Raw genomic sequence first — 12,637 nt, 5'->3', positions numbered from 1 at the left:
TTCTCTCGCGAGACTGAACGGACCTGAGGGGGCGGGTGTTTGCCAAACCAAGAACCCACTCTCGCAGCCTGCGACCTCTGGCGGGGGGAAGAAGCGAGCGCGACTGTGAATTCAGTCAGGTGGGCGGGGCTGGCTTGTGTCAGACTCCGCCTCCCAAGACCATGCCTTCTCGAGTCCCGGATGTGCTCCAGGAAGGGATGGGGCAGGCACGGAAGTGTTGCTCATTGGGTCCTAAATCGGCTGCGTGCCGTTCTGGGTGGGGACTTGAGAGACTGCAGGATGAGTCTAGGGAGTGGTCGAATATAAATAAGATAGATTATTTTTCACTCTAAGGGCACGCCCTAGGAATTCCTCCCATGGCCTTGTGGAACCACGAGCCAAAGAAAAAAATTAATCTCTGTAGGCAAACTCCCAATAACGTGCTATTCCTACGTGAAATGCTTAATTCCCCTCCAGTTCCGAGTTCTCTGACTCCCCTCCTCTTAGACCCAGCGTGGAAAGTCTCTCTCCAGCTTACAGGAAATTCAAATTAGTTTGATGAAGGTGAAGTTGAAGGTCCCTTGATTTTTGGCAAGGTTTCATTTCCGGGAGAAATCTGTTTCTAAGATAAAGCCTGGCAGATTCAATCAATAATGTTTTTTAAAAAATCAAAGATAAATTGTGGGCCAGGCGCGGAGGCTCACGTCTGTAATCCCAGCACTTTGGGAAGCTGAGGCAGGTGGATCACCTGAGGTCAGGAGTTCAAGACCAGCCTGACCAACATGGCAAAATCCCATCTCTACTAAAAATTAGCCGGGTGTGGTGGCACATGCCTGTAGTCCCAGCTACTCAGGAGGCTGAAGCAGGAGAATCGCTTGAACCCGGGAGGCGGAGGTTGCAGTGCGCCGAGATCACACCACTGCACTCCAGCCTGGGTGACAGAGCGAGACTCCGTCTCAAAAAAAAAGAGAAAAAGAAAAAAAAAGATAAATTGTGATGTTCTTAGGGAGAAACTATCTAATAGGCAATTGCTAAACAAACGTACCCTGTGTGACAAAGTGCCTCAGTTTATATTTAAGCATCTACCAGAGCGCCATGTGTGTTGTTTCTCATTGCCACAACATGAAAACATGGGCAAAAGGAGAATATCCAGCTACTGTGAAGGAATCAGATACAGCCAGTTTTTATAAAGCTGCTGGGCGCTGTGGCTCACACCTGTAATCCCAGCACTTTGGGAGGCTGAGGTGGTCAGGTCACCTGAGGTCAGGAGTTCAAGACCAGCCTGACTAACATGATAAAATCCTGTCTCTACTAAAAATACAAAAATTATCCGGGCATAGCGGATACTCCCTACTCCCAGCAACTTGTGAGGCTGAGGCAGGAGAATGACTTAAACCTGGGAGGTGGAGATTGCAGTGAGCTGAGATCACGCCCTGGCACTCCAGCCTGGGAGACAGATTGAGACTCTGTCTCAAAAAAAATTTTTTTTAATAAAGCTAATAGGTCTTTCGTTGTTCAAAAGTAGCAGCATTATCATGGCTCCCTGCAGCCTCTAACTGTTGGGCTAAAGCAACCCTCCGGCTTCAGCCTCCTGAATAACTGCGACTACAGGGATCCATCACCATGCCTGGCTAATTTTTGTATTTGTTGCAGACATGGAGTCTTGCTTTGTTGTCCATGGTGACCTTGAACTCTGATAATATTTTAATTTTTAGGTTGAGTTGTGAGTTCAGGAGGATATAGTTTATTATTATGCTTCATAACTTACATTGTGGTAGGTGGTAAGAAGAAAAACATTCAGCCCAGAAGCGGGAGATAAAGCATGGGAGTGTGAGGGAGGAACGGGTGGTATGTGTTTATGTGAAATTTTAACTAGGATGACCACAGAAGGCCTCCTTAAGAGGATGTCTTTTTTTTTTGGCGGAGTTTTGCTCTTATTGCCCAGGCTGGAGTGCAATGGCGCAATCTCAGCTCAACTTCTGCCTCCCAGGTTCAAGTAATTCCCCTGTCTCAGCCTCCCGAGTTGCTGGGATTACAGGCATGCGCCACCATGCCTGGCTAATTTTGTATTTTTAGTAGAAACGGGATTTGATCATGTTGGCGAGGCTGGTCTCGAACTCCTGACCTCAGGTGATCTGCCTGCCTCAGCTTCCCAAAGTGCTGGGATTACAGGTGTGAGCCACTGTGCCCAGCCACTTCACATTTTTATATTCACAGCACCAGCAATTGTGTGTGATCAATTACAAAGAGCTTAATACATATTTGTTCATTGCAAGCTAGGGTAATAAATAGAATGTGGACTTGATCCATTAAGGGAAAGTAAGACTTCCTGGTTGAGAAAGTTGGAACTGCGCTTGCATATTCGTCTGTAATTTGAGTCTAAGTTTGGTAAACTATTAAAGGAGATTGCAATCCTTTCTGGAAAGGACACCAGCTGTAATAAGGGAACTAGGAGTCTTCTGCAACCAAGCCTAAGCTAGGAACGGGTCAGGAAGTGTTCCACTTCCACTGTGCATCCGTCAAGGTCAACGAGCAAGAAGAGAGTCTGTTATCCATCACTGGTTAGAGACATTTAAGGCTGGTCTTCAAAGGCAGCTGTGACCCTGTACATTTTACTGTGTGCTGTGGATGTTCTCTCTGGATTGTTTGTCATGTTTATGCTGTTTGGCTGCCTAGCTGTGAAGACTGGGGGAAGATATCGCCTCTCACATTCAGTACCTAGAATAGAATCAGATGATAAATATACAATGAACGAGTCTAAATATATAATGGGTAGGAAGGGAAGCCTACTCATATTCAAAAGGGAGGATGTTAACCATTAGAAATTTATCATGGAAGGTTGACAGCTGGTGATGTGTACTTTGCATGAATGGGGTACCCTAAGTGCTTCATCAAAGGAATATTTGTAGAAGGACCATTCTGCAAAGAATGTGGATGGTAGTTATGTGTATGCCACCAAATCTCTATGTTATTTGAAAGTTCTGGTGATTCTTAGAAAGGATCTGAGATACTCTAAGATATGTTTTTCAGTTTCAGAATCTCAAAAAACCTTTGTGGTAAATGTTCAGACCATAACAAATAATTGAACAAAATTATCAGAATTTAGGCGTATGCTCCTGAAGACATTTTCTGCCCAGCAAAAATCAGAGAGAGAGGAAAAATCTAATATCTTTTGTCATCCTTTGGAGCATACATTTCTTTCTTTTCTTTTCTTTTTCTAACGAGGATGGAGCATACATTTCAACCTAATGTTAGTGCCCTCCTACTGGTGCCAAAACCCAATGAGTGTATTTCAAATTTTTTTATTGTGCTAAAATATACATAACATAAAATTGCCATTTTAACCATTTTAGCAACTTTTCTTTTTTAAGAGACAGGGTCTTGCTATGTTGCCCAGGCTAGTCTTGAACTCCTGGGTTCAAGTGATTCTCCTGCCTTGGCCTTCCCAGTAGCTGGGATTACAAGCGTGAGCCATGGCATCTGGCTCTTAAACATTTTTTATTTTGAGACTGAGTCTCGCTCTATCACCCAGTCTGGAGTGCAATGGTGCGATCTCGGTTCACTACAACCTCTACTTCCTGGGTTCAAGCGATTCTTGTGCCTCAGCTTCCCATGCAGCTGGGATTACAGGCGCCCGCCACCAAACCCGGCTAATTTTCTTTCTTTCTTTTTTTACAGAGTTTCGCTCTTGTTGCCCAAGTTGGAGTGCAATGGCACAATCCTGGCTCACTGCAACCTCTGCCTCCCTGGTTCAAGCGATTCTCCTGCCTCAGTCTCCCGAGTAGCTGGGATTACAGGCATCCAGCTAATACTGTATTTTTAGCAGAGACAGGGTTTCTTCATGTTGGTCAGGCTGGTCTCGAACACCTGACCTCAGGTGATCTGCCTGCCTTGAGCTCCCAATGTGCTAGGATTGCAGGCATGAGCCACTGTGCCAGGCCTCTTAATCACTTAATCATTGTTTTTTTTTTTTGACACAGAGTCTTGCTCTGTCACCCAGGCTGGAGTGCAGTGGCACGATCTCAACTCACTGCAACCTCCACCTCCCGGGATCAAGTGATTCTCCCGCCTCAGCCTCCTGAGTAGCTGGGATTACAGGCACATGCCACCATACCCGGCTAGTTTTTATATTTTTAGTAGAGAGGGTTCACCTTCTTGGCCAACCTGGTCTTGAACTCCTGACTTCAGGTGATCCACCTGCCTTGGCCTCCCAAAGTGCTGGGATTACAGGCATGAGCCACCATGCGCGACCCGTTTTTCGTTTTCTTTTTTTAAATTTGCACAATAATAGCCATCCTAAAGAGTATGTGTATTTGGGAATTTGAGGTCAAGCAAGCCGTTTTGATTTAGCTCTAACAGGATAGGTAAGTAAGTAGGAGGAAAGGCCTGGGCTGAAGAGTTTAAGATCAGCGGGCAGAGTACAGTGCTTGCAAGAACCCAACAATCTTCAAAACAGTTTAGGCTACTTGTCATCAGGGTCCAAGCTGGAGTTGGAGCAGTGACGAGTGCTCTGGAAAATGATTGCTGGCAGGTGCATGAACAACTTGAGAGAGGTCTGGGCTCTGGAAGTCATTTCCAGTCAGTGGGCTGAGGCTCAGGAGAAAGCAAAAACAAGACAAGGCTTCAGACCTGAACAAAGACCACTGATACTTCCTCTTCCTCGTCTCCCAGATCCAAACTGTACCCAAGCATTCATTCATTATACACTTTTTTGTTTTTAAGGGATCGATTCTTACTCTGTCACTCAGGCTAGAGTGCAGTGTCATGATCATAGCTCACTTTAGCTCCAAACTCCTGGACTCCAGTGATCCTCCCACCTCAGCTGGGATTACAGGCACATGCCACCAGGCTCAGCTAAATTTTAAAAGTATTTGTAGAGACAGGTTCTTGCTATGTTGCCCAGGCTGGTCTCCAACTCCTGGCTTCAAGAGATCCTCCTGCCTCGGCCTCCCAAAATGCTGGGATTACAGGTGTAAGCCACTGCTGCCTGGCCCACTTTGATAATATTGGAGTGCCTAGGAACTGTGAATTCAGCAGGAAAGGAGAGAGACAAAGTTCCTGTTCCCAGAGGGCTCTCCATCACGTGTGGGGAGGCAGCCTGCATGAGAAAATTCCCCCTGTGGTTAAGGCCTTTCCTTTGAGATTCCATGGACAAGGAGGAGCAGGTAAAGGGGAGAATGGAAGGTGATGAGGCTGAGATAGGCAGGAACCTTGATCATATAGGGTTCTCTGTAAGCCAGTGTAAGGAGATGGCATTTTATTCTAAATGCAGTTAAAAACTTTCAGGATAGGCTAGACGTAGTGGTTCATGCCTGTAATCCCAGTACTGTGAGAAGCCAAGGCGGGTGAATCACCAGAGATCAGGAGTTTGAGACCAGCCTGACCAACATGGTGAAACCCCGTCTCTACTAAAAATACAAAATCAGCCAGGCATGGTGGTGCATGCCTGTGATCCCAGTTACTTGGGAGGCTGAGGCAGGAGAATCGCTTGAGCCTGGGAGACGGAGGTTGCAGTGAGCCAAGATCGTACCATTGCACTCCAGTGTGGGTGACAAGAGCGATAGTCCATCTCAAAAAATAATTTTTTTTTTTAAGCTAAGGTCTGATTTCTGTTTTGAAAAGATCACCCTGGCTCTCAAGCAGAGACTGGCCCACAGGGGATAAAAAGCAGAAGCAGAAAGACCAGTTTTAAGGATACAAGAGATGGTGGCTTGTGGTAGGTGGTGATAGTGGAGACAGGGAAAAAAGTGGATGAATTCAGGATGCGAATTGGAGGGAGAGTCGACAGGGGGGCAGATGGGTTGAGTGTGATAGTGAGAGGGAGGGAGGAATCGAAGGCATGTTCTCCACGTTTACCTTGAGTGACCAGGTGGATTGGGGTGTTCTTTACTGAAATGAGGAAGTCTGGGCAGGGGGGTGGGAGATTTGCAAAGGGTTGTTTGAAGAAGCCATACCCAAATTTCTATTTTGGCTGTAAGTGAGATGCCAAATAAGCTGTATCCCATATGATGCTGGAGTTCCTGGCAGAGCCCAGGCGGGTGATAGAGATGGAGGTATCATTGGCACATGATAGGAATCTAAAGCAGTGGGACTGGAGTGGGTCGCCAAGTACTGTGGATTTGATCTTCTAAACATAGCTCAACCTGTCTACCTCGCTCCTTCTCCGCTGCCACCCCCTGTTCCCAGCCCTGTCTCTTTCTTGGACCGCAATAATTGCTCCCTGGTCTCTCTGCTTCTTTGTTGCCTTCTTCCAATCTGTAGCCAGTATGATCTATTAAAATTCAAATCCGATTATGCCACTCCCTGCTTAAAACCCTTTAATACCTCACTGACAGGATATGAGCAAAATCATATCCTTACCCTGACCTACAGATAGGGTTGCCAAGTAGAACACGGATGCCCAGTTAATCTGAATCTCAGATAATGAATCATTTTTTATTTTTAGGTATGTCCCATGCAATTCTTCATCACAAGATGCCCAGTTCATCTGAATTTCAGATAATGAACAATTTTTATTTATTTATTTATTTTTTGAGATGGAGTCTCGCTCTGTCACCCAGGCTAAAATGCAGTGGTGCGATCTCGGCTCACTGCAACCTCCATCTCCCGAGTTCAAGCGATTCCCCTGCCTCAGCCTCCGGAGTAGCTGGGATTACAGGCATGAGCCACTGCACCAGGCCCCAGATTTATTTTTGATCACTTTTGTACCATTTTTCTAGTATCTGGTACGTGACAGACACTGTGGAAGGCAGGAAGCAAGGGAGGGAGGAAGAGAGGGAAGAGAGAAAAGAAAAAAAGTAAAAGATGAAAATACTTATAAGATTATAGAATAAATTCTATTAGGACCAAAATGAGGAATGAGAATTAAAGCAGAAATTGGCCCTGACAACCAATTCATAGGGAGGACCCAGGGGGAATGCAGGCTGAAGGTAAAGCCCCTAGTTCAGCCTAGGAGGAGAGTAACTTGATATTTTGTCCTGATGTGTTGGGGGTGGGACTGAAAAAGAGGTTTGAAGCTTCGTAAACACCTTCTTTTTTTTTTTTTTTTTTTTTTTTTTTTTAAGATGGAGTCTCTCTCTTTCACCCAGGCTGGAGTGAAGTGGCACGATTGGCTCACTGCAATCTCCGCCTCCCAGGTTCAAGCGATTCTCCTGCCTCAGGCTCCCTAGTAGCTGGGATTATGGGTGCTGGCCATCCTGGCTAATTTTTGTATTTTTAGTAGAGACAGGGTTTTGACCATGTTGGCCAGGCTGGTCTTGAACTCCTGACCTCAAGTGATCCACCTGTCTTGGCCTCTCAAAGTGCTGGGATTACAGGCATGATCCATTGTACCTGGCCTTGCTTAAACACCTTTTACCCCTGAACTCTATTAGGTGTGGCAAACAGTGGTGGGCCCTGGTGAGTGTGTTCATGGAACTGCTGCCTGAAGAGAAGCTCAAGTGGGTCTGTGCTAGGCCCCCGTTCAACTCTGTGGAAATCCTGTACCTCCATGTCCCCGGCAGGAGCCAGCATGAGGGTGCAAGTGGCTGCAGACAATCAATGCACCTAAGTCCCGCCTTCTCAACCAGCCCTGCAAATAAATCAGTCCTATTCACCTAAATGTCCAGTTGACTACTTTTTTCATAAATGTATATTTATAAATTGCTTAAGTTTTGTCTTAGCAATCAAGGGAGTAGAAAAGTGGCGAGACATTTAGTGCCATTGACACACACATTTCAATTCTTTGCTAAAATTTTTTTGGAGGTGGTGCTGTCTTCATAGCAAATGTTAGCTGTATCTAGATTTTTTTAAATCTAAAATTTAATATTTGGAAACAAAAAGAATGGCAACATATGTTTATAAAGCTTTGTAGTTTAGGTAGTGTTTTCATGCCAATAAATTGTTTTTTTCTGGAATTAAATTTAATTCAATTCCAGTAAAATTGAATTTATTGTCTCCCCCCAAAACAAAAACAAAAACAAAAACAAAAAAACAGATGACTTCTTCCCTGAAGTATATCCAATTAGTAGCTATCAATGCTATTAAAAACTGGTGACTCCCTGGGTGTGGTGGCTGGTGCCTGTAATCCCAGCACTTTGGGAGGCCAAGGCAGACAGATCACGAGGTCAGAAGTTCAAAACCAGCCTGGCCAACATGGTGAAACCTCATCTCTACTAAAAATACAAAAATTAGCTCAGTATGGTGGCGGGTGCCTGTAATCCCAGCTGCTCAGGAGGCTGAGGCAGGAGAATCGCTTGAATCCGGGAGGCAGAGGTTGCAGTGAGCTGAGACCGTGCCATTGCACTCCAGCCTGGGCGACAGAGTGACACTTCATCTAAAAAAAAAGAGAAAAAGAGGAAAAAATGAAACCAACAAGAGGTAGCTCATGTCTATGATCCCAGCACTTTGGGAGGCTGAAGTGGGAGGATTGCTTGAAGACAAGAGTTCAAGATCAGCTTGGGTTTTGTTATCAAGACCCCATCTCTACAAAAGAAAAATTATTTAAATTAACAGAGTGAGGTGCTGTGTGCCTATAGTCCTAGACTCGGGAGGCTGAGGCAGGAGGATCGCTGGAGCCCAGGAGTCCAGGGCTATAGTAAGCTATGAAGGCACCACTGTACTCTAGCGTCCTTGGCAACAGAGTGAGAACCTGTCTCAACAAAACAAAACAAAATGATATACACACATAAAAGAGCTGTGTTTGTGAAGGTGGTTTGAAAGCTGGTTGTTTTGAACTCAGATCATATTTTCGCAGTGGCAGTGCTGAGTGGGGAAGCCAGGCTCTCACCTCGGCCAGTAAACCTGCCCAGTGCAGCTAAAGGCTGATCAATCCCGCCTTCGTATTAGCCTCAGAAACCCCAATGGCCATGGTTCAACAGGAAAACATTTTTAGAGTTCCCACTTGGGATGTCAGGAAAACATCTTCATCTGCTGGACACTAGATAAGGAGAGGTGGCTCTGTGTGTCCCCCTGGAGGCGGGGAACCACGGAAAAGCCAGGAGTGGAGAGGTGAGTTTGAGAGTAATTGTTGGAGACCCAGTGTCAGGCATTATGGCAGCTGAAATCATGGTGAAGGAGCCATTGTGTGGGTGGGTCATTAAATATTCAGATGAGTGAGTTGGAGACCACCTTTATTTTTATTTATTTATTTATTTTTTTATTGAGACAGAGTCTTGCTCTGTCGCCCAGGCTGGAGTGCAATGTCGCGATCTCGGCTCACTGCAACCTCCGCCTCCCGGGTTCAAGCAATTCTCCTGCCTCTGCCTCCTGAGTAGCTGGGACTACGGGCGCACACCACCACGCCCAGCTAATTTTTGTATTTTTAGTAGAGACGGGGTTTCACCATGTTGGCCAGGAAGGTCTCGATCTTTTGACCTTGTGATCTGCCCGCCTCAGCCTCCCAAAGTGCTGGGATTACAGGCGTGAGCCACCGCGCCCAGCCCTATTATTTAGAGGAAAGTAAAAAAGCAAAGACCTAAAATTGGGAGGGAAGAGAAGAATACTACGTGAAAACTTAGAGGTCCCCTTGATGGGTCTCAGTGCTCCCTCTGGGAAAAAAGGCTCTCAGACTGTCCCTTCAGGAAAATTGGAGGTATTCTACTTTTTTTTTTTTTTTTTGAGACAGGGTCTCGCTCTGTCACCCAGGCTGGAGTGCAGTGACCCAGTCACAGCTCACTGCAGCCTCAACCTTCCTGGCTCAAACAATCCTCCCATCTCAGCCTCTTGAATAGGTGGGACTACTGGTATACTCCACCATGCCCGGCTAATTAAAAAAATTTTTTCTCTTCTTTTTTTTTTTTTTTTGGTAGAGACTATGTTTCCCTGTGTTGCCCAGGCTGATCTCAAACTCCTGAGCTCCAGTGATCCTCCTGCCTCAGACTCCAAGTGCCAGGATTACAGGTATGAGCCACCGCACCAGGCCTGGTATTTTACTTTTTAAACCATCTTTCCTTGGTTTTCATTTGAGGCGTCAAGAAAGGTACATGGGGAGGTGAAAAACAACCTACCCAAACCACTGAAAATAATTGATTGATTTGTATTTGGATCCAGAATTGAAGAGGCTCATTTTCAAAGATAAGTGTGCTTCTCTCTGCATATGTTTGGTTTAATTTTATATAAAAGGAATTACTGAAGAGTTTCAGCTGAGGCAGTGGTAGGTATTGTTTAGCAAATATAATTAACAAAATGTTGGCCTTTTTAGTAAATTTCTGCGTATTAACCAAATCTGTCTCAAAAGTCATCCTTCAGCTTGGGGAGGTATCTTATCGTGCTAAAAAGCTTTTTCGTTTAGATGCAAATTAGATCTAGTATATCAGAAAAAAGAGAAGCTTTTGACATTTTTATATTCTGACAATAACAGGTCATGTTACTTAGAATCTGAATATAAAACACTATTGACCCACCAGATAATCTGAAATTAGTCAGTTGTGTGTGTGTGGTGTGTGTGTGTGTATAATGATCTAAACATCCTCATTTAATTGTCTTTACAGGAGTAAAACATAGTTATTTTTACAACTTGCATGCATGAAAACAAAGCAGGTTTTGCATGCCTGACTTCATTTGTAAGGTTCTTTTCAAAGAGAAACATATTTTACATTATTTTTTATTTTTTATTTATTTTTATTTTTGAGACAGGGTCTTACTCTGTCTCCTGAGCTGGAATGCAATGGCACAATCTCAGCTCACTGCAACCTCTGCCTTCTGGGTTTAAGTGATTGTGCCTCAGGCTCTCAGGTAGCTGGGATAGGCATGCACCATCACACCCAGCTAATTTTTGTATTTTTTAGTAAAGATGGGTTTTACCATGTTGGCCAGGCTGGTCTCGAACTCCTGGCCTCAAGTGATCTGCCTGCCTTAGCATCCCAAAGTGCTAGAATTACAGACATGAGCCATCACACCAGGTTTTTATTTATTTGTTTGTTATTAATTTTTGAGATGGAGTCTTGCTTTGTTGCCCAGGCTGGAGTATGGTGGTACAATCTTGGCTCACTGCAACCTCTGCCTCCTGGGTTCAAGTGATTCTCCTGCCTTGGCCTCTTAAGTAGCTGGGATTATGAGCACCTGACACCATGCCTGGCTAAGTTTTTTATATTTTTAATAGAGACAGGGTTTCACCATGTGGGCCAGGCTGGTCTTGAACTCCTGACCTAGTGATCTGCCCACCTCAGCCTCCCAAAATGCTGGGACTACAGGTGTGAGCCACTGGGCCCAGCTGATGTACTATTATAATTATAGAAGGCATTATCATCAGGGGAGGTTGGGTGAAGGGTGTATGGGCCATCCTGTATACTTCTTTGCAACTTTCTGTAAATCTATAATTATTTCAAAATAACTAAAACAAACATGCAACACTGACAATAAAAAAGTAAAGACTGAACCGGGCGAAGTGGCTCCTGCCTGTAATCCCAGCACTTTGAGCCGAGGCAGGTGGCTCACTTGAGGTCAGGAGTTCAAGACCAGCCTGGCCAACATGGTGAAACCCTGTCTGTCTCTAATAAAAAATACAAAAATTAGCTGGGTATGGTGATATGTGCCTGTAATCCCAGCTACTTAGAGATTGAGGCAAGAGAATCACTTGAACTCGGGAGGTGGAGGTTGCAATAAGCCGAGATCATGTCACCGCACTCCAGCCTGGATACAGAGTGAGACTCGGTCTCAAAAAAAAAAAAAAAAAGTAAACACTGCAGTCAGATTCCAAACTAACTTGAATGTAAATTTTATACCTTGTCCTTATTATGTATGAACAACGACCATTGTACTCTCCTGGTGGAGAATTCTCTATTTCTCAGGAATGGCTCGCACATGGCTGAAAAGAGTGCTATGTACCGACTATTTCTTCCCTTTTTGGAGCACGTGTGCAATCCGTCATCACGTTGCTTCCCAAGCAGTTAAATCAAAGACTTTGGAAGGACTCTGCTTTATCTTTATCAAGGTTCTGCTAGAATCTGGGAATCACTGATTCCAAAATAACAGTAAGAGAGCTGGAGGGTTTTTTACCTTTTTTCTTTCTTTCCTTTTTTTTTTTTTTTTAACCGATTCCTTCTTGGTTCAAGGGAAAAAAAAACTTGTTGGCACTTACATGGTAGTTTTCAGGAAAACTTCAAGTAAAGATGCATTGAATGTTTGTTATCACCGAAAGTGTGAAAACAAAATGACTTAGAATTGATGTTTGTTTATTCAATTAAATGCAGTTCCTTATGTTCAAGTTAGGCTTTTGTTTCTGTAGTAGCCAGTCAAATGTTTCTGTAGCTTGCTAGCTAGGCTGGAGAAGGCATTGAACATTTAAATAATTCAGAGAGCTTCTTTGTGTCTGGGCTGTCACTTTGTTACATGCCTACCCAAAATAAGGATATTTGACCTATTAATACATTAAACTAACAAAAGACTTATATGGGAATTGGATGGTGGCAATTGCTTAATAAGTTGAGAATGGTGAACTTTTACAACGGCAAATACTTGTTTACAGAGACACATGTTCTCACTCAGATATTGTCAGTGGAACTGTAAATTGGTATAATTTTCTTTGGAGGGGATGTTGGCAGTAAGGACCCAAAGTCAGGAAAATATTTATATCCTTTGACCCAGTAATTCAATTTCTGGGAATTTATCCAGAACAAGTAATTAAAAAGAAGACATAAGCTATGTTGCAAAGATGTTCCTAATGGAACTTTACATAATA

General features: G+C 44.2%; 1 long non-coding RNA gene across 1 annotated transcript in view; it reads left to right on the top strand.

Annotated features, from left to right (window-relative positions):
* Nucleotides 1-219: 219 nt before the first annotated feature.
* Nucleotides 220-12,637, top strand: part of LOC135271687 (uncharacterized) — a 38,026-nt gene continuing 25,608 nt past the window's right edge. Inside the window, exon 1 of the long non-coding RNA XR_010339823.1 lies at nt 220-399. This is a non-coding gene — a long non-coding RNA (uncharacterized LOC135271687). The remainder of the gene's footprint in view (nt 400-12,637) is intronic.

The sequence above is a fragment of the Aotus nancymaae genome, unplaced genomic scaffold (genome assembly GCF_030222135.1).
Source record: "Aotus nancymaae isolate 86718 unplaced genomic scaffold, 86718_ANA_hifiasm-v0.15.2.pri h1tg000089l, whole genome shotgun sequence".
In the NCBI taxonomy this organism is placed as follows: domain Eukaryota; kingdom Metazoa; phylum Chordata; class Mammalia; order Primates; family Aotidae; genus Aotus; species Aotus nancymaae.
Note: the sequence above shows the minus strand (reverse complement) of the source record. Positions and strands in the feature narration are given on the sequence as shown.